This window comes from Physeter macrocephalus, chromosome 20 (genome assembly GCF_002837175.3).
Source record: "Physeter macrocephalus isolate SW-GA chromosome 20, ASM283717v5, whole genome shotgun sequence".
Classification (NCBI taxonomy): domain Eukaryota; kingdom Metazoa; phylum Chordata; class Mammalia; order Artiodactyla; family Physeteridae; genus Physeter; species Physeter macrocephalus.
Genome location: NC_041233.1, coordinates 36,889,688 through 36,916,385, shown reverse-complemented (window position 1 = coordinate 36,916,385; position 26,698 = coordinate 36,889,688). Strand labels below are relative to the sequence as shown.

At 51.2% G+C, this 26,698-nt stretch overlaps 1 protein-coding gene across 1 annotated transcript in view; it reads left to right on the top strand.

Moving 5' to 3' along the window:
* The window catches only part of ARHGAP22 (Rho GTPase activating protein 22), a 162,231-nt gene that overhangs the window by 52,008 nt on the left and 83,525 nt on the right, over positions 1–26,698 (top strand). The window lies entirely within an intron of this gene.

Here is a 26,698-nt window from a genome sequence, read left to right as displayed (position 1 = left end):
AGGTAACCAATCCATGGGGACACCTTAGAGTGAAGGTCCAAACACAATATCTGGGTCACATGCAGATAAGTCCAGGGAAAACCACTAGCACAGGTTCAGAGCATTAAAATAAGCTCTATCATGAATCCCAGAACAAAGCATTGCAATGTGGTGGGAGGAAGGGGGATAATTTAACTCAAAGAACCGCCATCATGTTAGCAGTTACAAAGCAGGTTTTTAAAGTTCCCAGTTTTAAAATGTGATTCTTATTGAACTAAGAAGGGCTGGCTGGTGAGGTCGTATTTTACTAAGCTTGGCCTCCCCTTGATGCAGAGCCTCAGGCAAGGATCTGAGCATTTCATCCTGAGGTGATCCCCAAAAAGCACGAGGAAGGGAGCAGGAAGGGAGGAGAGCCAGCAGGGTAATCTGGTGCCACTGTGGGTGCCCGGGGCTCAGTTCCAATGAACCGACTCAGAGGTGTCTCACCCAAGGAATGAGGGGGCTGGGGGTTTACCCACCAACTCCCACGGGCCATTGACTGAGAGCTGCTGCCTGGGAGGCTGACTCTGGCATTTCTGGCCCGCCCTGCGCTTGGCCAAGCTCCCTGCCTTCAGGGAAGGCCTCCAGGCAGAGTCGCAGGTGCTTGAGGAAAGAGGCTGCCAGTGTGGATGGGAACAGCGAATGCCCGGGGGTCTGGGCAGAGCACCGAGAGCAGAGGCTACAGGCAGCTAGCCATCACACCCTATCATGTGCCATCCGAATTTAGACTTCCTTCTGGGACGTGGTGGCTGTGGACCGAGTGTGCTAGGGCCTCAGCGGGGTCTGTGAGCCAGTAAGTTTACAGTCTCAGAGAGGCAGAGCCACCCAACCCCTCTGACGAAGTGACCTGGCTATGGGCTGTACACCATGGGACGCATCAGCCCAGGCTCAGGCCAGCAAGCTGTGGCCCGCTGGGAGCAGGAGTGAGCGAATCCAAGCCTGGGGCAGGGTGTGTTCACCTTTGCTCTGTCCATACTGGGAACTCCAGGAGGTACAGGCTGCAGGTGAAGTGCAGGGAGACCCTCCCAACTGCCTGCCGCGTATGCAGAATTCAAGTACCGTGGTTTCATTTGGGTATTTCATCTACTGCAAGAATCTTGTTGCTGAAAGGACACATTAGAAGGTGGCAACAGAGGGATCCCAGGGTATGGAGTGGAAAATAGAGGCTTGGTTGATTATGTTAACAGGAGTGAAGGTTTCTGCCAAGAAGGTAGAGAAGAAATGAAGGAGGGGAGTGAGGTAGGCAGGGCCCTGCCATGTAGGGGAGGGGGAGCTGGACCCATGGAAGGAAGGCTTGGGGAGGGGCCGGGGGCCTGGACCTGGGAGTTGGGGAGGAGTGAGGTGAGGCCAGAGCCAAAAGGTGGAGGTCAGCACGCACCACCATGAAGTCAGAAAGGCACTGGACGTGTGCCCCCAAGGACCGGATGGGAATGATCACCAGTGCGCATGCTCTTTATCTGGTCAGAGCTATTTACAAGAATTTCTTTGACTCTGTGGGGAAGACCCATCTGCCACGTAAGGTAACATATTCACAGGTTCCAGGGCTTAGGACGTGGACATCTTTGTGGGGCCATTATTCTGCTACGACAGTACTCAAAAACATCCCTCTAAGGTAAGGGGTACTTCCATGCCTATTTTATAAAAAAGGACACCGGGGGTTAGAAAGGATTGGTGACTTGCCCAAGGACACACAGCTGGATGGCAGTAGGGTCAGGGCTTCTACCTGGGCAGTCTGACTTCCAAAGCCACACACTTATGCTGCCCTTCAACGCAGGTACCTGGTACAGGTCTGGCATTTTTCCTGCGTGGGCCCGAGAGGTCTCAGGACACAGTTATAGAAGGATAGGCTCCTCACACTCCTTTTTCCCAAGCACAGCAGTGGCTGAAGCACCAAATGCATGCAGGTTCCAAGCGCCGCCCTCTTGCCTTTAATGTGCAGCGGCTCCTGAAAGCCGGGGGCGGGGGTGGAGGGTAGCTATGAGACCACTCTGCGAAAGCAGGTCAGGTGGTAGGCAGTGCGGAGCCCCAGGCAGCCTTTGGGAAGCGCTGAAAGGAAAGACTCAGTCGCGTCCATTGGATGCATCTTTCTGGCCCCGGAGAGCTGCAGTGCATGTCTGCCACACCCAATACCTCAGAGGGAGGGAAACTTGACAACTCTTGGACATGTGGTAGAAACCCAAGAACGATAATGCATGAGATCAGTTACATGAATTTTAAGTCATAGTTCTATGCGTGCTCTTCAACGGTGTAAAAAAAAAATCACAATTTTTCATCAAGATAGAATTTAAAATATGAGGAAAATTATACTGTGAGTGCCATCTAGTGGAGAGATGTGCCAGTTTCATGACAGGCCTCGCGTGTCCTCCAGCCAGCCCCCAGCCATCTCAGTCAGCCAGGCCACACCTCTGATTCTTGATGGGGTCCGACCGCCACTAAATAGTGGGGCTGCGGCTTGAGCCAGTTCTAGCCCCAGAGCCCCGCATCCACCAATAGTCTGAGGCTGGTTCCTGGGTCAGGCCAGAGGAAGCCAGGCCCCAGAAGGGGCAGGGATTCGAGGACACTCAGTCTCCTTCCCACTTCGGCCTCTTCTCTAGCCTGGCAGTTGCCTGGCAAACCCCGCCCCTCCCAGCCCTTTGAAAGCTGTCTGCCCCTTGCAGACTTGATCCTCTTGGCCTCCCAGACCATCACTGCTTGGCACTGCAGGCATCTGGGCACAGGCAAGCTTAGGCCTTCCTCCGAATCTACAAGGATGGGGTAAGGGGTGGAGAGGCCTGCTTTGGCGCTCTGGACAAAAAGTTGTTAAACCCACAACTTGTGCTTATGTTTGGTGGGTCAAGTTAGGTGATCCATATAAGTCGTTTCGCTAACATCCTTATTCTAGTATTACCTTGATGCTACCACAGGGAGGCAAGTCCACTGACTACAGGCATTCAGACGGGAGCCCTAAGTCGTGCTGGCGAGTGACTGCTCGTCTATCACGGCTTCTCCATTGCTGGGCATGTCTTTCCAGAGTCCCCAGTTGCAGGTGGCAGAAGCCAGCTCTGGCAAATGCAGGCAAAGGGGGAAATGGCCAGAGGCTATGGGGCCACACAGAATCAGCCCATGGGAAGCTGGAGAGATGCGTATGGAAGGGGCAGGCGGCGGGGCTGCTCAGGACCCCCCGAGCCAGGAACAGAGAGTGGTAGGTGCTCTGCGCGGGGAAGGCCAAATCCCACAGGCTCTTCAGTCCCAGCTGCGTCGATGGCTCAGGGTCTGAGGTGGCTGTGTTTAAGCCATGTGCCTGCCACTGGTGACACTGGGGTGGTGAGGAAAGGCCTGTCCACTCCAGTGCCTGGACAGACCCGCCCACAAAGGCTCACACAGTAGGCACAAGGACCCCCCAGAGGAACTCAGGTGTTTCCAGGGAAGGGAGAGGAGGTGCCCTGCATCAGACACAGTCCATGGCTGTTTCTTTAGGGACCAAGTGTCCACACTGACCGTGGCTCTTTCTGCAAATCCACACCGGGGTCCCAGGTCCGAGTGCCTTTCCCAACAGCATTTCCTCCTGGAGTGCGAGGGCCCCAGCACGCGGGGCTGAGGATAACCTGGGTGAAACACGAATGGCTGCCTGGAATCTCAGAGCGGGAAAGTGCTGTCTTCTGGAGCAGGAGGCGGACACGGAGGGTATCACGGCGGCTCTGACATCTGGGCCCAGTTCCCATCGCAGAGCGCCTGTCTGCTTTGGGCCCCGCAGACCACGTTTCTCAAGATAAAGTGCTGGAGGCTCTGGTGGGGAAACTGCCCAGTTCAGAGGTCTGGCAGGTGCCCTGCTCTCCCACAGAGCCCCCCGCTGCCTCCTTCTACCACGTTGCTTGGGATCCCCACCCACTCCCCAGACACTAGGTGGGCATCTTGCGGGCAATAGGCCCGGGCAGGGATGGCTTTGAGGCCTTGGGTTTTCAGCTCCACCCAGGCATTGGTACGAGCAAAGCGAGCAATGGCACTCCATGGAAGTTGGGGCACAGTGGAGTGTACCCAGGCTTGCCAGCGATGCCTCTGTTCCCTAGGGGCAGACATCTGCACGCAGAAAGGAAGGTTCCGGGCTTCCCTGGTGGCACAGTGGTTGAGAGTCTGCCTGCCGATGCAGGAGACACGGGTTCGTGCCCCGGTCCGGGAGGATCCCACATGCTCCGTGAGCCATGGCCGCTGGGCCTGCACGTCCGGAGCCTGTGCTCCGCAACGGGAGAGGCCACGGCAGTGAGAGGCCCGCGTACCGCAAAAAAAAAAAAAAAAAAAAAAAAAGAAGGGAAGTTTCCAGGGGAGAGAGTGAGTGGGGAGGCCGAGCGCACGTGCCGTGTCCCTGTTTGCGCCTGTTTTCTGCCCTCTTCCAGCAGGACACGTGTGACTGCACAGTAGCTAGCTCTGACCAGTGTTCCAGACTGTCCTCTCCAAAGCCAGGGAGGACTGGACAGAAGCCCGACCCTGCCACCCAGGGCCTGCTTGGTTTTGGACAAGTCACTCAATGTCCCCGTGCCTCTGTCTCATCACTACTAATTTGGAGATAATAAAGCCAAGTGCCTTGGGTTTGGTGGGATTGCAGGGGCAGCCTAGTGCCTGGCTCAGTGTAGATGCCAATATTTTTCTATTCTTCCCTCCTCTCTGCAGTCTGTCTGTTTATCATTATTATTAATAACAACAACACAGTTCCGCTTAGCTATCACCTGTAAGTTATCAGTCCTAATGCTGTGTGATGAGTGCCCCAATAGGGGTGTCCCCAGGGCTGAGAGCCCAGAGCAGAGGGTGAGGGTGGCTCGCCTGGGTGGTTAGGGAAGATTTCACCCAAGCTAAACCTTGACAGGGAAGTGAAAATGACCCAGCTGAGCAAACAAGAGAAGGTCATCCCCAAATGATGGGGGGATAGAGTACACAAAGGCACAGAGGCCTGGAGAAGTATTCTGTGGGGGAGACTCGGGGTGTAGAGGACCAAGGAGGAAAGGTGGGCAGGGGCCAGGTCACGAAGGGTCTTGGATGCTGGACAAAGAGGCTTGGACTTTAGCCCCTGCACTTCTTCAGCAGGCAGGAGGGATGGTTAAAACCAGAACTGTGTGTTAGAGAAACCACTAATGTAATGATGGGGGGATTGCAAGGACCCGGCTGGAGATGAGGAGGTAAGCTGCCACTCCTCGTTACCACCGTCCATGCTCTGCCCGGACCCTCGCCCCAGCCAATGTCCACAGAGGAGACCACCCTGCCCTGCCAAAGCGCTCACCGTCGGGGAGGCAACTCAGAAGCCAGGCCACTTAAAGCGGAGCTCTGATTCTTCCTGTGCAGTTCCAGGCTCATGCGCCAAGTTCTCAGCAAGGGGGCCCTGATCAGCATATGCTTTTGGGGTCTAAGTGGGTCCCAGACCCAGCTCAGTCTCTAACTTGTTGGGGAAACCAGATCAGATTTCCTTGGTTTCTCCAACTGCAGGATAAGAGGGCCTCCAAGGTGTCCACCTGCCCTAGTAGAATGGCGCCAGACGAATGGCCTTCCATAAGCAAGCTTCCCCTGCGAGAACGGGTTCCAGCAGTTTCTTACGGCTACACTGGATCTTTGAAGACTCTCTCGGGCATTGAGCTTACAGCTGCCTGTCCTTATCCGCCTGCAGCTTGAAGCAGATAGGAGAACTGCTGCCTGCTATCTGTGAGGCCTGACCTTGGAGCAAAGCCAGCACACACAGATTACTCTGTAGAAGTAGACTGATATGGTGCTCCTGACATCCCCAGAGCATCGCTCATCTCATCAGCCGCCTCCTGAGCAGGATGCCGATCTCAGCCTATCTCGGCACCTGGTACCAGCCAGCCAGCATATCAGCCTGACCCCGGGTGGCCCTGCTGAGTTTGCCTGCAGAGCGCCAGACGATGGGTAATGACTAGAAATGAAATTAGATGAGCAGTTCACAAGCGCTCCCCACCCCTGAGGGTGGGGGAATCAGCAAATACAAGAGTGGTTTCTGGAACTTCCCTGCTTTGTGGTCTGGCCCTACTGTCTTAACCTCACTTTTCTTAACGAAACACGGGACCAGGTACGGGAAACTCCCACTGATGTCTCTGGAAATAGATGCCCTTGAAGAGGAGGTTGCAGTTCATTCCTTTGGCCAAAATCATGTTCTAGAGCAGCCCTGTTCAATAGAAATATAAAGCAAGCCGCGCTTGTAATGAAATTGACAATCCCCTTGCTCAGTTACACCAGCTGCATTTCAAGCTCTCAGCAGCCACATGTGTGTGGTGGAGCCGTACTGCACAGCACAGGCCTGGATGAGGAGGCGACTGGGTGCAAGGCCTGACATAGAATAGGTGCTCAACAGGTACTCCTAAAATGAAGGGGAGGGAGGAAGGAGGAGGAGCAACTGGGGTAGAAGCCTAGGTTTTGAAGTCAGACACCAAGATTCACATTTTAGTTCCACCACTCACTAATGTCAAGAACTTGGGCCAATAACGTACATTCTCTGAGTCTCATTTTCATCATCTGATAATAGAAATAAAACTACCTACTTGGCAAGAAGGCTGTGAACATCAAGTGAACTAAGATACGTGGACGTGCAGAGAACACTCCTCCGCTCTCCACCAGCCCGTTCTCTCTCTCCCCTTCCTCCCTCCCTCCCTCTTTCCTCTCTCCTCTCTCTCTCCCTCCCTCCTTCTCTCCTCTTCCTCTCTCTCGCTCCCTCTCTCCCTTTCTTTCAACTCCTCTTTAATCTACCATATACAAGCAAACTTCAAATAAGATTTCAAATGTCTTTAGTTTATGACTTTCAAAACAAACAAATCCCAGCTCTCCAGCAGTTGTTCTCAAGTTTTCCTGTGTATCAGAATCCCCTGGAGCACTTATCAAAACCTAGAATGCTGGGCTCATCCCCAAAGTTACTGATTCCAGGGTCTGGGATGGGGCCAGAGGACCTGCATTTCTAATGCGCTCCCAGGTGATGCTGCACTGCTGGCCTGGGACCACACTTTGACAGATTGAAAGGGAGCTCATGGAAGAAAGGGGAAATTTTATATCTGATGCCTTTAATGGTGCTTTTTCCCTGCTTTTTGAAGACGGAGCGCTGCATTTTTATTTTGCACTGGGCCCCACAAATTAGGTACTTGGTCCTGAGAACAGTGGAGGGGCAGCTACAGGAGCAAGGATCCCAGAGGCTGTGTTCATGGAGACATGAGCCTGGAATAAAGGTGGTGATGATCCCGGCACTGTGCTACCAGGGCCTTATGCAAACGAGGCTGAGCTGCTCCACTGTGTTGGGAAGAGGGCACCAAGGGGCTTGACGGCCTCATGAAGCACTGTGACACGGGAGCAGGTGTATCTATTCTTTGTCGGGGCCTAGGGACAGACCAGGCACGGGGTTTTCTATTTGCTGTTTAAATGGCGCACTCCCTTGGGTGGAGGAGATACTCGTGGGATGAGAGGAGACCACTCACGGGCACCCAGGGTCCCCCGAGGTGCAGTACACACTCCCACCAGCTGCAGGTCTCCCTCTCGGCAGCCACTGGACTGCGGCGCCGTGCCCCATCCTGGGCGAGGAAGTCCAACCAGGCATCTCCCTTTCCCGCAGCCCGATGCCCTACCCTGTGCACTGGTGCTGTCAATCAGGGTCGGGACTGTCACCACCGTGCTCCACCCTGAGACTGTGCTGGGTTGGTGGCCCTGACCCCAGCCCTCTGCCAGACTAGGGGAAGGGGGTGGCAGCAGTCACTGGGGGGAGGGGGGAAGGGGGGCTGTTGGCCTGGGGCACCAGGAGACAGCGGGTGGCTCAGCATCCCTGGAAGCAGGAGGCTGCCAGGGGCAGGACCACCGGAGCATTGAGGTTCCAAGCCCTTGCACACACTCCCCTGGCCCATCAGAGTTCACTTACAAAACACAAATTTAAAGGCAAAATGGTTGACAGCCTCAAGACAGCCACCAGAGAGCAGTGAATTCCTAACGCAGGGTCCTTCTGAGCAGGGGCCCTGTGCACCTGCCCTGGTCGCAGGCCCTTCAAGCCCTGACTGTGGGCTACTGGACGTAAACGCAGGACCTGACTTTCTGTTCTCTTGCGCTAGACTCCAGCCTGTGAACTCAGCCTAACACCCCTGTTGATCTCTTCTTGCAAATTCACTAGCCCTCAGAGCCTCCAGTCATAAATGAATTCAGTCCACATCTTATCAGTGTCTTTATCCCATTCATAAACTTGGCACCCAGAAGGGATGTGGCTTCTCCAGGGGCTGAGCGTGCTCCACCCATCATAGCCCAGCCCTGTGTTCTTCCCATCCATCCCTTGCCCTGGGCCCGAAGCCACTGCTGCCCTGTCCTCTCCCTTTGGGCCTGTTGATAGCGATGCTTCTGCATTTGCTGAGGTCTCCACTTCTCCCACATCCTAATCCGCTAAGGCAGAGGGGCCTTTAAATGGAACTGCCGCCACGCCAGAGGGCATCAGGGAATGTTGCCCTGGGAGGCAGTGCCTGCATCCTTGCAAATCAAGGCTGTGGTCCGTTAGGTGATTAGACTGAAGCCACCTCTCTTGAATGAGGCCAATCAGAAATTGCCTTTAGCGGCCCACACAGGGCTGCCCACCACCAGGGCAGCCTGGCTTCCTGAGTGCATAACACGGTCCTTACCCCAGTGCGCTGGCTCAGCCTCACCTTGGCAAGTGTGACACTCTGCCTGACGCCCTTACCCATGGCCTTCTGATCAGCACAGTGAGGGCCACCTGCATGGCCTGCGGTGACTCCAGGAAGTGTCCTGCCCTGGCTTGGGGAGGCGCGTGGATCCAGACTCCAGGCTTGCCACTGTCATCCTCGTCCCAGCCAGGTGACCCACCTTCTCCCACCTCAGGGCTCCTCATTCAGAGCCGCACCTGCTTCTCTGCACCTTTCATGCACGATTGAAAGTACCTCTTGGTTTTTGACCTTCTTCTCTTTGGGGCGCAGTGACCTTGCTCTTATCAGACGTAGGTCTCCTCAGGGGCAGGGTCCATGTCTGATTCACACCTGCACCTTCAGCCGGGTGCTCAGTGTCTGGCCCAGATGAGGAGCACGGGAGGAGACACGCACAGTTGTGCCAATATCCTGGGGCATGAGAGAGCTTGGCTAACTCTGAGCCATTCGCCGTGGGTTAGATGCCAAAGAGCCCTGGCGTTTGTACAGTCTTATAGGCAATGATGAGCCACTGAAGGTTCTTAACCGGGAAAGTTATGATCGTATTTAGCAATAATGAGAAGACCGGACTGGGGTGGGCGGTAACAAGGGAGACCCGAAACCAGTTGGGTGGGGGGCGCTGCTTTAATAGAGCAGCAGGCACTGGGTACTGACAAGTTGGAACCAAGCAGTGGCTGGGAGGGTGGGGGATGGCTGGGAGGCAGAAAGGCCAGACCCAGTGAGGGACAGGATGCTGGAGGTGGAGTCCAAAATGACTGCCAGGCTGCTGGGCAACTAAAAAAGGACAGACAGGGAGAAGAAGTTTGGGAATGAAGATGACTGGGTCATTGTGAGGTCCCGGAAGCCCAGGCTAGCAGCTGTGACAACCTGGATTCAGTTTTGCAGGGAGCAGGGCTTGTCAAGCCCTCAGTTCCACTCCCACGGGGTCTGGTGTTCCAGCCCTCCCCCATTGGAAGTGATGCTCTTTCTCTATTCAAGACAAAGATCAGTGATCTAGGAAGCCCTTCCAGACTCCACTCCCACATGCTCCCCACAAACCCCTCCCTACGATGAGTCTTTTTAATGATAAGAGTTCAAAAACCAGACCCAGAACTTACTAGCTACGTGACCTTGGTCAATTGCTAACTTCACTGTGCCTCAGTTTCCTCATATATAAAATGAGAATAATTAAAGTATACCTATACCTTGGGTATATCTATATGTTGGGTTAGGGATGGGGGTAAAGGGGTTGGATGTGACTATAAAGGGGGAGCAGAGAGAGCCTTACTATGATGATATAGTTAAGTAACTTAATGGTGGTGATAGTTTCATGTAGCTACACATGTGATAAAACTGCATAGACCCCTCCCCTGCCTCATTACACACACACACACACACACACACACACCCCAGTCCATGTATAATTGGCAGAATCTGAATCAGCTTTGTGGATTGATCATACAAGGTCCGTTTCCTGGTTTTGATGCTGTGCTATAGTTATATAAGATGCTAATATTGGGGGAGGCTGGGTAAAGAGTGCATGGGACATCTCTGTACAATTCTTTGCAACTTCCCGTGAATCTAGAATTATTTCAAAAGAAAACTTTTTTTTTAAGAACATACCCCATAGTGTTTTTGTGATATGATACACCTATATCTTAGGACAATACTGGTCTGTGTTAAGTATTCTATACAGTTTAGCAAGTATTACAATAAGGTGTCTGCAAAACCTAGAAACAAAGGATCAGTGTATCTTTAAAGAGTAGTTAGTAACCTTTTCAAATAATGTACTCAATGTGTTTTTCTTCAACCTCCAAATACCTTTTCAGATAAAATGCCTCTAAACTTAAGGCAATGGGTCAAGTTATTTATATTAAAAAGTGTAACAAATACAGTACTTTCTCAGAATTTTGTGACTTTCTGGCCATTTTGTGGTCTATTGATGATTGACCACTGGGCTCCTTGTTTCTTAGGGGTGTTTCACATGAAAAAACATTGAGAATATTATTTGAAAATTGGCAAATGCCCTGTTTAACAGCTTGACATTTCCTGACTTTGCAAGACACCTGTGTGTGGCACTCCTGTAGCTATGGCGACTGTGCACGTGTCTGCCCACCTTCTGTATGGCTTCCCCTCACACGCCCCGACCCAGATCAGGTACAGGAACACGTTTGCTGACTGACGGAATGAAAGACCACTCACAGGGGAAACCTGCTAAATTCCTTCAAGAGCAACTGGTCATGTTCCTGGGACAGCAATAGGAATAAATTCCCCATATTAACATTTTCCGCAGGACACAAGCAACATGAGATTCTTAAAGTCATCTGTTGAGTTTCTTTTTAGAAAAAGAAGTGGGAAGGGCACCCTACAGTGTATTGGTTCAGTCTTCCCAGGTGATTGCACCTTACACTCCTGTTGTAGAGACTTGGAAACTGAGGCACAGAGGGGTAACTTGTCCAAAGTCACATGACTAGTACAAGATGGAGACCGGGGTCCATCCAGGTGAGTCCCCGTCCAGGGTCCCATCTTAGGCTGCCAACAGGAACCGAGGCGGGTGCTGGGCACCACAGCTCAGCTCGGAGACACAGAGGGGCGCAGACAGAAATTCCTCAGCTAGAGATATGCATACCGGATGGGAAAGGGTGATGTGCAGGAGGAGGTATGCTCAGTGCCAGCTCAGAACAAAGATGTAGATAAAATTCTTTACGAGTGATCTCAGCTAGACTAAATCTCTAGATAAATTAGGATGCGGGGAGGAATGTGGCAGGGGATTAGTGGGTGGGGGGTTGAATGACCCAGGTCACCTCTGGGAAGCCAAGCCCAGGTACAGAGACTCCTCTGACAAGGCGCCTTTAGCTTAGGAACTTAGACACAAGGCTGTTCTTTAGTCTAGGTTCTTCGTACACAGGTGGGGTCCATGGACCAGCTGCATCAGCATCACCTGGGAGCTTGTTGGAAATGCAGATTCTCAGGCACCACCCAGAACTACTGAAACAGAATCTGGGTTAAGGCAATAAGTCCTGAGCGATTTGTGTGCATGTTAAATGCAAAGCCATGCTCCCAAGCGAAACAACATCAGTGCTACCCAACCCTGGACTATAAGCTTCTGAAGGAGGGTCTTGCGTCTGTGCGCGCAGAAACTGGTGCCGTGCTCTTCAAGATGCTTGATAAGTTAAACCTATGAAAGAGCAGCAACTCAAAAGCAGGAAAGGAGCTGAAAGTGATGGTAGAGAGAGGCAAACAGTGACAAGAAGTTGAGTCTAGTTCTCAGGCTGCAAGCCAAGCTGCAAACCAGGGCTGATTGCCCATGGGCTGATTCTGGCCCACAAGGCATATTTTGTTTGGCTCATGAAACATTTTTAAAAGCAAAAGGTTTTACCCATTGATAATGTAGATTTCTATAAGGGTGAATTTGGCCCTGCTTTCTCCATATAAACAATTAACAGGATCTCAGTAACAGCTGCTGCGTTTGGACAGAGCTTGAGTGTCCTCCAGTTGGCCAGAATCCCCACCTCTCCCTATTGCCCCCATCCCAGGCCCCCTCCTGCCCCTGGCACCTGCTTTCTCAGTTCAACTTACCTGTCTCATCTCTCTATAAGGGTTTGAGTCTGGGAGCTCTAGTGTAGGCAATTAAAAACTCAAAATCAAAAATGGCTAGAAAATGATAGTTATTGTGTATTGGCCGAGTCATTTGACACCCCCATTTATTGGCCGAGTCATTTGACACCCCCATTCTTGTGCGGCTGTGGTTAAGGGCGAGGTGTTGAGTCACACTGTCTGAGATTCAGTTGTGGCTCAGCCTCTGCCGAGATCTGGGGTCCTGAGCGAGTCACATTACCCTTTAAACTTCAGTCTCTTCATCTGTAAAATGGACTCAATAAGAGCATCTCCATGTGGAGCATTAATCCCCAGGCCTGGAACATAGTTAGCAGAAGCTGGTAAGTAAGATGTTAGTAATTGCAGTTGTCAGAGCAAAATAACACACATGAATGCAGGTATTTATTCCCAGCATTTCTAAAATATCAGCATTAATTATCAATATTTTCCACCAAAAGGCTAGAGAATACATAAAATTGTTAAATTCAGTGAAGCTAAATATTTTTTACATTTCAAATAGAAATTGCATACATATGAAAAGCATTAAGTGAAAACATAAACATTGAAAATATTACCCTCCTAATAGAAATTATTAGCAGATGAAATTAATAAAATATTATTCAAAAATAACAAACCAAGCCCCATAAGACAAAGAAACTTTTAATAATAATGAACACTTGAAATCACACTATTTGATGTTATTTTTGAATCACGAGCATATTTTGGTGCCCCTTTTTTCTAGCTGCTATAAAATTTTTGAGGATATTGTTCCAAACTAAATTTCAATCTAATATTACCCTTTGAGTGCTTTACCTTCAAATAATCTTCTTTCTTATTCAATATGCTAGAGGTTTTTTTTAACTCCTTTTTTGTGGTTAGCAGGGGCTACATCTTTTAATGAATCATGAGCTCTAGTTTTATCTCAAAAAAAGCATTTCCAGTTTGTCTCATCTTCTGCAGCATCCTCCTGGGTAGGTGATCCCACGGGTCTGGTGGATGGGTTGCCGGGAGCAGTTGTGTGTGAAGGCCACTGGTTCGGAAAGTCTTTGAACCAGAATAAGGATTTATGTTGCAATAGAGGCACCTTGGTTCTCTTCCCCACTGTGGATTATGGAGGAATAGAAAACCACTTTCTAAACAACTTTTCCTTACTGGATCCAAACGTCTATTGAAGCATATCCCCAGGTGTAAATGATTCCAATTTTTAAAAAATATATCACAAAAATACCTGTAGTTTGTTGTGTTTTAAAAGCACATTATTCTGGAATACCAGAATGTTAAAAACTGGGGCTACAATCACTAAAAAAAAAAAAAAAAAAAAAAAAACCACACCCGATTTGGAAGCTTTCCTCAAGGTCAGTGATACTTTCCTGGGTTCTGAGGGCACAGCTGCCCCTGATGCTTTTCTGCAGACCTACATTGGAGGAAACAGAGCGGAGGTGTTAAAAACTGGGGCTACAATCACTAAAAAAAAAAAAAAAAAAAAAACCACACCCGATTTGGAAGCTTTCCTCAAGGTCAGTGATACTTTCCTGGGTTCTGAGGGCACAGCTGCCCCTGATGCTTTTCTGCAGACCTACATTGGAGGAAACAGAGCGGAGGAGGCCGTGGCCAGGAAAAGACGGAGGTTGTTATCGTCCCCCCAAAATTCATGTCCACCGGCAGTCTCAGAATGTAACCTTATTTGGAAATAGGGTCTTTGCCAATAAAATTAGTTAAGATGACATCTGGAATAGGGTGGGCCCTAAATTAATGACTGGTGTCCTTATGAGAAGAAATTTGGACACACAGACACTCAAGGGAGAGGTCATGTGAGGATGGAGGCAGAGATTGGAGTGATGCAGCTACAAGCCAAGGAAGGCCGAGGATTCCCCTCAATGCCAGAAGCAGTAAAGAGGCATGGACAGCCTTCCCTAGAGCCTTCAGAAGGAGCATGGCCCTGCCAACACCTCCATTTCAGACTTCTAGCTTCCAGAACTCTGAGAGAACAAATTTCTGTTGTTGTAAGCCACCCAGTTTGTGGTGATTGGTTACAGCAGCCCTAGCAAACTGGTACAGCCATGCAGTTAGTAGTGAAGTGGCCAGAGCAATGGGCCTTTGGCAGCAGAACTGACTTTCACTGGCCTGGAGAATCCAGCTCACACTCTTAAGGCCCCAAACCTCAAAGACCTGGCTCACCTTCCCCCCCTCCTCCCTGGAAGGTCGCCCATCCTCTTACACAGCCCCTCCATCTGAGCAGCCTGCTACCCCAGCTATGGCCCCTCATTTGCGCCACCTGCACCACCACCTGGTCACTTCCAAATGCTGCCTGTGGTCGAGTGGGAAGAACAGAGCCGCAAGAGTCCGAGATCCCGGGAAGAACTGGCTTCTTCCTGGCTGTGTGCACGCCTTAGAAAGTCACCTCATCTCCTGAGCCTCATTGGATGGTGACAGTAATGACTCTGATGGGCCTTGGCAGGGATGCGGGATGCAGCGGTGCCTGGTACCTCATAGCCACTCAGACACGTGAGGGGGCTCTTCCACCCACAGGCAGGAATGACGAGAATCCCAGCATCCTAGAGAGGCAGGCCTTTCCCGACCGGCTCTGGGGAAGAACTGGAGCAGGTGGGGCCCAGAACACACCTGCCATGGGCGGAGCCTTCCACTGGGAGGAAAGGCCTGGAGCTGGCAGAGGAGCTGTAGTCCTCATCAGACACACACACAGACACACACAGACACACACAGACACACAGACACACACACACACAGACACAGACACACACACACACACACACACACACACACACCGGGCTGAGAAGGGCCATCGGGCAGGGGGCTCTGGTCTGTGGTTTCCCGTGTCTGGCACTGAGTGGCACTCCACAAATAACTGTCTCAGGAATGATGCTGGAGAGGGAACAACTCACCAGATGTGTCAGAATAAAGTGCTGCCAGACCAGCCCACGGTGCAGGAGCCTCCACTGAAGAGATGTGCAGCGGGGAAGCTTTTCTTTTCTTTTCTTTTAAATTGAGAGAAGCTGATCTTCTTTGTTCTGTGAAGGGTCACTTAAGTGGCCCTCTTAGAGATGCAAATGCCAGACGAGTAAGCACCCAGCATCCTGGGATCTGTGCTTAACGGGACCTTTTGTGGCCGGTAGTGGTGGGTTCTATTTTGTATTTTTGAGTGGCTTGGCAAAGATCGTGCCCTCCTTTGTTATGCAGCAGAAGGGGGATCTGTGGGGAGAATTGGGGAGGAAGAGAAATGTGTGGACTAATTTGCACAAAGAGCCCAAGTTTTCTGGAAGGAATGAGATGGCTACATCACCACTGTGTTTTCACACTTTTTTGACAAGAAATAAACATTACATCCCACCTGAGGGCTCAGGCACACACTGAAGCGAGGGTTTCACGGAACAGTACTGTTCCTATGTGCAGTGCCCACTGGCATTTTTCTCTCTCTGTGATTCTATCTCATTTTTTAAAAGACTGGCCAAGACCTACTGAGTTGATTTCATGACCCCCCTATTGGGTTGGAGTCCATAGTCTGAAAAACTCTTCTTGGGATTTGGTGTTCAGGACACCTGTTGGGTGGACCAAGGCCTGGCTGTGGGAAGGGTGCTGTGGCCATGGGGTTAGTGAGCTCCGCCTGGGACTGAGTAGGGAGAAGAGAAACGGTGGTCCTTGGGAGTTATCAAATGGTAGAACTGGATCTGACCTGGCCATCTGAGGCCAACTCGCCCCTGGAAATTGTGTATGTCTGGGTATGATTTGACAGTGGAGCACTGGAAGCTTGTGCACCCTCTCCCCAAGTAAGATGTCATGTGCCAGAGGTGCTGTGTGGCCCTGGAGAGACTTGGTGGCCCTCTCCCTCCCCACGGGTGTATTTCTGTGGTGCCCAGCAGCCCGTCCCCACACACCTGTAATCTCATTGACACACCAAGGCCAGCTTGGGAGGGGCCCACCATCCTGGGGCAGCCTTGTGGGAGTGGTCAGCAAGGGCATCCACAGTCATACCCCAGAGGTCCTGCCTTATCAGGCTAGGAGTCCTCCAGACTGAGGGAAATGCTGAGGCCTGAGCAGAACATCCTGGAAGAGTTGCTGCTTCCACAGCAAAACCTTGGGGAACGGGGACTTCACCCATCCCAGCATCTATGCTTTAGACACATGGCCAAGGCCAGCTTCTGCTAAGAAACCTAATGGGCATCAGGATGGATGGAAGTGGCCTGGACACTTGCCCACCAGAACCAGAATCGCCAAGCCGGCTTGTCCTGTGCTTTCTCCTTCTACAGCTAGGTGGCAGCAGCAAGCACAGGTACTTGAACCCCGCTCTGTGGACTCTGCCACCCCCACCTCTCTCCTCTGGGCTGAGATTCTCCCAGTGCCGCCCCTGCACCTGCCCAGCACCGCTGGCTGCAGCTCTACTATGACAGGGAAGGCTGTTGGGCACTTACTTCTCTTAGTGTCCCAGTTAATCCTCACAGCCCTTCAGCACCTTCGGCCCCATCCATTGCCCCACTGAAAGACAGAAGATCTTTCAAGATGGTGGAAGTTGGAATTCAACTCAGTTTTAGTTAAGACAGTACAGAGGCCAAAGACAGGCTTGGGCATCTAATGGCCCACCTGCCCCTCACAGCACCTCACCTCTCTGAGCCCCAGGGTGGCAGCCAAACCTGTTTCCCTTTCCTATGTCCATGCAGACAGTTTTCCAGCCTCGCCCACAGCAAGATGGGTCACATGACTGAAGGCTGGACAGTGGAATGTGGGTGGGAGTGTGACTGCAGGCTGCTCTCAGCCCCTAAAATTCCCTGAGATCTCCCTGCACCCTCTTCCCTCCTCTGATGGAAAGGATCTAGGGGAGGACCCTGAGGTCCTAGAAGGAGCCTGAGTCCCTGAGTGACCGCCTGGAGCAGAGCCTCCTCCCTCCCCCCGTTCATGCTGACCTACTTGAGATGGTGACGTGAGCATGAAAGAATGTTTATAGGGTTAAGGCTCTAAGATTTGCGGTTGTTTTGTTACGCAGCCGGCATTAATTACCTGATTAACGTGCTGGTTTCCTTATCTGTGACATGGGGTTTTCTACATCCAGTCTCAGGGTGGTTGTGCTTAAGACATATAATATATGCAAATTGCCAATCCTGGAGGCTGGTGCATTGCAAACACTCAGAGACTCACCCGGTAACTGAGGTCACTCCCTTCCACTGTCAGCAGCTGCAGCAGCAATGGTGACAACCGCAAGGAGGACTAATTAACCCCCAGGTCACAGTGCTGTGCCCTCAGCCAAGCGGACCAGACAACATATGGGCCTAACTCATGGTAGAGGGTCTTATCTTCTGTGGCACATGGGGATGCTGGGAACCTTCAAAGGTGCACAGGTCTTATCTATGCAAACGCTTTGTCACCTGGATTTTTCTAATACTGTGGAGACTCGCCATTAGGGCAGTATCTGTAATGGAATGCTGAGCTGACGGGGATCGCACGTACTGAAAGGGAGAGGTAAGAGCCACGCCGGAGCCAGGCTCCTCAGTTCAAATCCTGTCTCTTACTAGCTGTGGGACCCCAGGTAAATCACTTAGCAGCTCTGTGCCTCAGTTTCCCCATCAGTAAAATGGGGGTTGTAATAGTGTTCTTGTGGAGTTTGAGTAAATATATGTAGAATGCTCAGTACTTGGCAAACAGCAGATGCTCAATATGTGTTGCTTTTATTACTGAAGCAAGTGTACCACTTGGTGACTCCTGCTCAAGCAGATGAGACCATGCCCCTGTAGTGCATGGAAAGTTCTGATGCCATCACAGCCACCAGGAAGTGCCCTGCCTGCCTTCGAGGAGCTGCTGCTGCAGCCGGTCAGTCCTGGACAAGGAGCAAAAGCCCTCAGGGCCGTGGCCCTGGCCTCCCGCTCTTTCCCATGCTGCATTTCTCCTGGGGCTGGGGGAGGAAAGAACGAAAGGCAGAAAGAGCAGGTGGGAGCAGGGCTGGGGGTGAGGCTTCGGGAAGGACAATGGGCTTTGTAAAATCCCTCTCTGGGCAGTCTGGCCAAGTTCAATGGCTTCAGGCCACATGAACAGCAAGAAAAATGTGGCCCAGGAATTTCTCCCCAACGATTCCCCTTGTCTTTCTCTGTGGGAATTTGGAGCTGCAGACACATTCCTTCTACAAACAACATCCGCAGCAGCTGAAGGCCCATTGGCCAGAGCTGGGGAAGCCGGCTGGCCATGCACCTTGAGGCCCTGCCCCCATTACCCCCCTCCCTGAGGACTGGGCACAGCAAATGTGCAGGAGAATAGGCTCTGGCTGGCAGACTTCAGAGCCCACTGTATCAGAGACTGACCTCTCCCGGGCACTGTGGATCTCTCCCGAGAGCCAACTGTCCAGACAGTTTTTGCAGTTGCTTTTTCCTAATCTGTCACCCAGAAATGGAAACTAGACATATTGGACAGAATCTCCACCTCTTAGAGATGGGAATTCACTTTTTTTCTAAGCCAGGTACTTCCCAACTTAAGAGGAAACAATTTCCTAATGGTCTAAAAGTCTTCTAAACAGGGGATTGCAAGCTACATAAAGCCCACAGGACAAATCTGGCTTACCACCTGCTTTTGTAAATAAAGTTTTATTGAAACACAGCCACACCCTTTCATTTCTGTATTGTCTATGGTTGATTTCATGCTACCAGGGCAGAGTTGAGTAGTTGCTATGGAGACCATATGACAAAGCTTAAATATGTTTATGATCTTCCCCTCAGAAAAAGTTTACCAACTCCTTGTTTAAAACAGGAGGTATTACATTCACTTATCGACTTATACTCCTATGTTATTCCACAGAGGGTTTGAAATGGCTTCTAATGAGAACACTTAAAATGAAGGTAACACAATGGTAATAATTATAAAAATGAAGGACCCAAGAAAATGCAAATAAAAGTAGAAAAGCAAAATCAGGAAACAAAACGTAAATGTGAAAGCCTACTTTGGTGCCTTCATACTTGCCAAAGCCGAACTTTAAAATTTCCCTGAGCTTCCTGGCAGCCAAAGGAAAAAGAGAAATGAGACTTAAGTCTCATTAAGAGAAAGGAAAAAGCATACCACTCCTTATGGGATCCACAGCCTCTTCTAGCACAAAGCAGTGTATACTTGCTTCAAATAGACTCCACCTTCCCCAGAGTGACATACTTCATTTTAGAAAAAAGAACCCAGAGCAATGAGTCTGTAAAGTGAAGAACAGCAATGCTGTTGATGAGGGATAATGGGGGTGTGGGAGGGAGCTAGTTAATATGTTTAACCAGATAGTTAAATCCAAATCAGCTGGCTTCCATGCACTGTGGTAAAAGTACACAAAACTTATTTTGAGAGATGGTGGGTGAAGCCTCTTTTCTGCTTATCATTTCTCTACATCTATTTGTTTCAAAGCAAAAACTGCAGTTGACTGAAGATAGCCCCAACTGGTCACCAACTCAACTTTAGTGCCTGGCACATAGTAGGCCCTCAAGAAATGCCTGATGTGGAGTGGATCTAGCCTCTCTGGACTTCGCATTTCCCATGAAAAATGAGAAGGCAGTATTAAAATGTAAAATCCTTTCCAATTCCAGAATATCTGTGAGTGTTGTACTTGTGGCATAATGTACACACTGAATTTTGGCCAAACTCCTAACACAGATCAGAACTGTGATGGGAGGAGAAGATGAGAGAGGGTGACTCAGGCCCTAGAAGCAGGAGGCAGGGAGCTGATCATTAGGAAGGTGTCCGTGGTGGTCAGACTGCCCACATTCAAGGACAGGCTCTCCCACCTACCAGCTCTGTGACTTTGAGAGCTCACATAACCTGGGCAGATGTCCATCTTCTCACCTGTAAAATGAGCGTTATGACATATCACCATCATGAGGCTGCTGTGAAAATTAAATGTGAGATACCAGTGCCAGTATGGGGTAGGTTTGTAATAAGAGGTCTACAAAGTGCTTTTACCTTCAAGAAGCCCCCTCTAACCAGGTGTCAGGGCTGCCAGGCAACAGGCATTACTCTGAAAAGCTAAGTGAGCAGTGAGCCTCACATGGCCTTCCTGCCAGACCCCGTCCAGCACTTCCCAGGGGCTGTCTTTTTTTACCACGAGCCTCACCTACGGACATGCCTTAGACCCATGCAGCATGAATCCATTGCCAAGTTTGTTCCCGCTCCCTCCAAAATATCTACCACAGAGTTAAGAGCGGAGGCTCCTTAACAAGACAGGCTGGGTTCTAAGCCAAGCTCGGCCACTAATTAGCTATGTGAATTAACCTGTGCAAATTACTTCACCTCTCTGTGCCTCAGTGTCCTCCTCTTTAAAGTAGAAATGATGAGGATACCGAACACATAGGATTGCTCTGAATTCGAATGGAATGTCACACTCTTAGCCTGGCAGTGCTGGCTATTAGGAGGATGTATGACCCCCGCCGCCCCACCGTGTTTCAGTTGTGTTAGTGCATAACAAACTATCCCAAAGCTAAGTGACTTAAACATTTATTTGCCCTCATTCTGCAATGAGGGCAGGGCTCAGCAGGGATAGCTCATCACTGCTCTACACATATCAGCTGGACCGCCTCCAGGGTGGCCTCACTCGCATGGCTGGCCTTGACCTCAGTTCTCCATATGGCTGGCTCAGACTTCCCGTAGCATGGCGGTCTCAGGACTGAGTAGCACTGCTCACAAGGGGGTGGCTCTCCCTGGAAGACAACAGCGGAATCTACCAAGCCATTTTAGGATTTAGGTCCAGAGTCACTTCACTTCTGTCACCTTCTGTTGGTTAAAGCAAGTCATAGGGTGGCCCAGATTCAAGGGGATAGGAGCACACAGGGTGTGGGGACTGGGTGGTGTGGGTCGCTGGGGGCCACCTCACTAGTACGCAGTCCCGCCCGATCTCCATCTCCTCTGCCCTGCATTTCTCAACTGCTTTATTCCTTTTGCTTCTAGGCTTCCTCCCTTCTCCCGGTTGCCCCCTTCCAGTCCCTCCTTCACTCCAGCACCAGCCTGATCAGTCAGAATCACAGGCTGCATCATACTCTAAATGCCCTGCTGTGTTGCTCCCTACCCTGGAACCATGCTCCTTCGCATGATAACCAACAGTGCTCCTTGGAGGACCATTCCCATGCCATCCCTAAGGTGCTGGACTCCTCCTCATGTCTCAGCTCTCACCTCAGAGACCTCTCTTCTGGAGAGCCTCTCCTGACCACCCTCAGCAGACCGGGGCACTGTCCCCCGAGAGCTCCCAGGTGCCCTCCTGGCTTCCCCAGAGCTCAGCCCTGGGCTGTTCTTCTCAGGTATTCAGTTGTGTTCAGTCATCGTTTGGTACATGGATGAATAAATGAATGAAAGAATGAATGAATGATCACCACAGCCCCCCAAAGCTACACCTGTGACTAAGATGCCATGTCCCCATTTCTACTCTTCCCTGAGCTGCCTAGGGCTGAGCTCACACCTTGAGATGGCACCCTAGGGGTACCTTGGGTATGAGCCGGGAGGAACAACCAGACTCCTGCAGAGGGGTATAAAGGCTGGGCCCCGAGACTCCTAAGCAAATCCCTGAGTGGCCTGGAGCATGTCTGGAACCAGGGGCTCAGGCTGCAGAGGGCTAGGATCCCAGCGGCAGCAGCCTCCTTAGAAACAACCCCATATCCTCACCACCGAACTTTGAGTCTCCCAGAGAAATGGACTAAAGCAGCAGGAGGTGGAGCTCTGGATGGGTGGGTGTAGCCCCAGCCCCACAGAGCCTTTGTCCTCCAAAGCTGGCATCCGATCCTCCTCCCAGAGCTCATTGCACTCCCTGGATACCCGCCCCCTGGTTCTGGCTCTGCTTTCCCATGATGTGTAGGATGTTGGCCTTCTAGCTCAGGAAGATGTCTCAGGGGCCCCCACCTCCCTGGTCAGTTTTCTGGGGTAGAGTGGCTTGAGCTCAGCTGAAGCCTTGGAACGGTGAGTGATCCTGACGTTTTGGCTCAGTTCAAGATGGTTTGGGGTCATGATCAATTCAGGGGTCTATGTTCAGGGATTAAATTATCAGGTGAATTCCTTGCTCAGTCTGTGCTTTTGCAATTGCAGCCCATGACTCTACATGTGATGGGGTAAATGCCATCCATCCATCTATCTATCTGTCTGTCTGTCCACCCACCCACCCACTCATTCACCTACTCAACCCACTCACCTGTCCATCCACCCATCCATCCATCCATCCTGATTCTGATACTTACCATTTCATTGATCTTGGGCAAGTCTCTTCACCTCCCTGAACTTTAGTTTCTTCCTCTGTAAATTTAATCTAACGGTGCCTCATGGGGTTGTCCTGTGGTTAATTGAGATAATAGCACTTGTGAGTTGCCTGGCACATGGTGGGAAACATAGTGAATGTTATTTTCCTCCACGCTTGAGAAATAGACGCACAACTAGAAAACTATAAAAAGACAATATATCAATATAATCAGGAATTAAAGTGTGTGAAACCCAAGGCAATAATATTATAAACTCTTGCCTTGCGTGCTGTCCTGTAAACTGCCCTGGGAGTTGATATTTAAAGTCACTTTGAAAAGTTGAGTATCCCCAAATATATTTGAACGGTTCAATGGGGATGCTGACCCTCTATAATAGGTTCATTTGAAATGATCCTGCTTTGCTACTTCCTCTTAGAAAGATAAACAAGCAGCCCACAATGGCCGCTGTGATGTTTTCTTTTAAATCTTGCTTTCCAAATGTAGGACTTGGCCGTTGGACAATCACCCGGGGGCTCACTCCCCGCACATGCTCTCCCTGAATGCAGGGAGCTCTAGCTTGGAATTCCTGGGGCCTCATTAAGCCCGCTGTGACTAAGTGATCTTGCCTGGTGCTAAAACTGTTTAAAATGACTTGGCAGCAACCAAAAGTCAGGTCTCTCTGTTTTTTCTCAGTTACTCCCTCTCTGTAACCCCCGCCTTCATGTCATGAAATGAAAACATCTTTCTTTCTGGATCTAGTGCGGGGCAACCCTCCTCTCTGCCTGAAGAAGCCTCACCCTGGTCTTTCTGGAGAGTTATAGAGGGAAGCAGAAATCTGTCCCACTGTTGTTAATCTCTCCTTTGAATGAGACTTAACTCCTGGAAAAACCTCTTCCCTGTTCCAAGTCATTCTTTCCTCCCTTCCCCAGCCTCCCCCTCACAATTAACTCTTCTGCTCCATGCTACAGGCAGCCCTGCCTCTGGCCTGGCCTTGCCACTGCTCTCCTCCAGACCATGTCTGTTTTCTCTAGGCGGGATGGAGGTGGGGAGGGAAGGAGAAAATCCCAGTCAAGCCAAGGCCATCAGAGGTTGACCGCAGCCCGTTTCAGGGGCACGAACAGATCCTAGGAACTGGATGGGTGAGAGAGAACCTCATATTAAGAACCCTACTCTGTGCCGGACAGTTGAAATCATTTCTCTTACTTAATTGTTTAATTACACAATAATATGTAAATATGCCTTCCTTTTAAGAAATTAGGCCACTATAAGAATGCTAAATTCCTTTGACACCCACTTTCAATTCATTCTTATCACTTGCCCTCTCCCTAGAGGGAAACACTCTTGATTTTTTGTTTTCTTCCTAAGTATTTTTCCAGGCCCAAGTGCCTAGAGCAGTGCCCAGCATAGAGTGGGCACTATACAGGGAAGTCATATTCTGAGGGTGTGTGTTTTACATAAGTGTTATGAATTCATAGATCTTGAACATTCAGCTGCATCTCCCTCCTTTGATAGTATTTCATTTTATGAAAATACCAGTGTATTTGATAATCCCTTTACTGATGAACATCTTTTTGGTTGCAATTTTTTGCAGTTACAAACGGCTGCAATGAGAAGCCTGGTATGGGTTTTCCTGGGGGTGTGGGCTGAGTGCATGCTGAGAAATGCAATTGCTTGGTCCCAGGATATTAGCATTTTTAGTTTTAATAAGCAGCTTGAGTGTTACCTTCCAGAAAGATTGCACCAAAACAAACCCTCCTGGCAAAGGACCCATTTGCCCAAATCCTCACCAACACTTGATGATGATGATAGTTCACACGTGCAAAGCACTTAGCAACATGCCAGTTGTGTCCTAAAACATTTTAATGATTAAATGAATAATATTCATTTAATCTTCACAAAGATCCAATGAAGCAGTTCTATTATTCTTTCCGTCTGATAGATGAGAAAACTGAGTACAAAGTGTTTGCATAACTTGATACCATCAAACCTTTCATTTGTGCTAAATGACCATGTGAAATGGTGTCGTTTCCTTCACGTTTCAGAACAGTCTCAGAGGGGAAGTGACTTACCCAACGTCACTAGTCCATAGGTAACCCTGTCTGGGTTATCTGTCTGGGGGGTAACCTGAGCAACTGCACAGTTGTGGAGTGCAGGTGAGCTGGGAAACTGAGAGCAGGGTGGCCCTGGTAGACGCCCCCCAAGTCACCTAAGAGATTACTACTTAGAGGATGCTGGGGGAAGGGCGGCGCCGCCCTTGCACAGCGAGGGGACCTTTCCTTCCGGTCTGCGGTCGGCCAGCATCGACCCCCACCCTTAGCCGGCTCCCAACTGGCAGAGGAGGGAGCTACAGACCGCGGCGGCTCGCACAGCGCTCCCTGGTGGCCCCTCGCGAGCGCGCAGCTCGGCGCCCCGGGAGAGTAACGGGCTGCGGGGAGGGCGCCCGCGAGGGCAGGGAGCCGGCGCGCGGAGATAAAAGCGGGCGGCCGGCGCGATCTGCGCGTTCTCCTATTGATTAGCAGGGTCTGCCCGGAGGCCGGGAGACCCGCGGAGCGGGACCGGTACGGAGCGTGAGGGCAAGGGAGCTGCCCGGCCGGTGGCCCCGCGCCGGGCTGCACACTGCCCGCCGGCCGGACGTCGGTCGAGCCGCCCCGGGGGTGCGGGCAGCAGGCGGCGCGCCAGGCAGCGGAGCCGAGCGGCGGGCGCGGGCGGCTGCCATGGGGCTGTGCTGCTGCAAAGACTGGAGGGGACACCTGCGAGCGCCCAAAGGTAACGGGCGCGCACGTGCGCCGCGGGCTCGGGACCTCGGCGCTCCGGCGCGGGGCGCGCGCCGCCGGTTCCCTCCAGCCGCCCCTGGGAGCCGCCAGTTCCGCCTCGGGGATTTGTCCGCGGGATCCCCCTGGGCCACCCGACACCTGCCTCCTCCGCCTTGGAGAGGGCTCAGAGGTGGCTGTAACTCCCCCAGTCTCTGAACTTTGGAGCGCGCGTTGGAACCCGGTTGGGGGTTACGTTCCGTCCCCGGGGTAGGAGGGGAACCGAGCGGAGGGAAGCGCCCGCCCTGTGGCGTCCGGAGCGGACGGTGAGCGCCGGCTGCGGGTCCGACAAGTCCAGGGCTGGGGCGGCGGAACCCCTGGCTCCCGGTCCCGCCCGCAAGTCCTCTGCAGAGGGAGCCTGGCTTGCGCCCGGTGCCGCCTCTGCGGCTTAACCGCCCCGGAGCAGGGCCATTCATTCTCCTCGCCTGCCTCTGTCAGACTTGTACCCAGGGGCCTTGACTCAGAGTTTTCCAAAAGTCGCGGCGGAACCTCGAGGGGAGCTGCTTGTGGAATGCAGCGGGCTTGGGGAGAGCTCCAAGCCGAGAAACTCGCCGAGGACGTTGGCTGCTAATGAGGTCCGGCCTTCTTTGGGCAGTGGCCCTTCTAACTTAACCCTTGACTGGCTGAAACGATCCCTGTTGATCGTCAGAAACGTAGTGATGTAACCCTTTACTGCAGCGCTTCCCAAGCTCGCCGGAACCTAAAACCCACCTGCCCCTCGCTTATTAAACATGCAGATTTCCGGGCCCCATCCTGACCTTCTTTCTGCATAGGCTCTGGGGAAGAGCCTGAGACTTCCCTAAGTGACTGTTAAGAAAAGGTGAATCTGGGAAGCCTCCTTTAAACTGTAAGGTCAGCGCAGGCTTTACCAGGATGGGTGCCAGGTCCCAGTTCCTTGAAAAGTATATTCTGGATCCTGATAAAGGGTTGAATGTGTCAAGCAGCTTGAAAGACTCTTGTCCGGGTGATGATAAGGATGGCACAAGTGTATTGGTTTGTTTCACAAAGGGTTTGAGGTAGCTTATAACATGAGTATTAAATATAGCAAAACTAAATTGTACCCTACATTTGAACAGGTCATATAGAGCAAAGAGAGAAGAGCCCAGTTAATCTGGCCATAAGATAGTATCTGTGGTTGAGCTTTTTTGCAGCCCAAGTGAAATATGAATACTTTCATGGTTCTCATTGCCCCAGAGCAACAGTTTTCCTAACTTTGATTTTAAAAAGAAAAAAGAATTTTGCACGTGCGTCTTCACATTTGGAGGGAAGAGACTGAGGGTGAGCATGTCTTGGCTGTTGCAGTAGCCAGGGCCTCCATAGGATTCAGAGGGCAGGGTCTGGCTGCATGCTGGCTGAGGTCAGGCCAGAGCCCAGAGCAGAGCAGGAAGGATTTCACTGGGGGCCTGGCAGGGCTGGAGCAGCTTTAGTCTTTCCTGACCGTTTCTCAGTAAACCCTGCAGGGAGG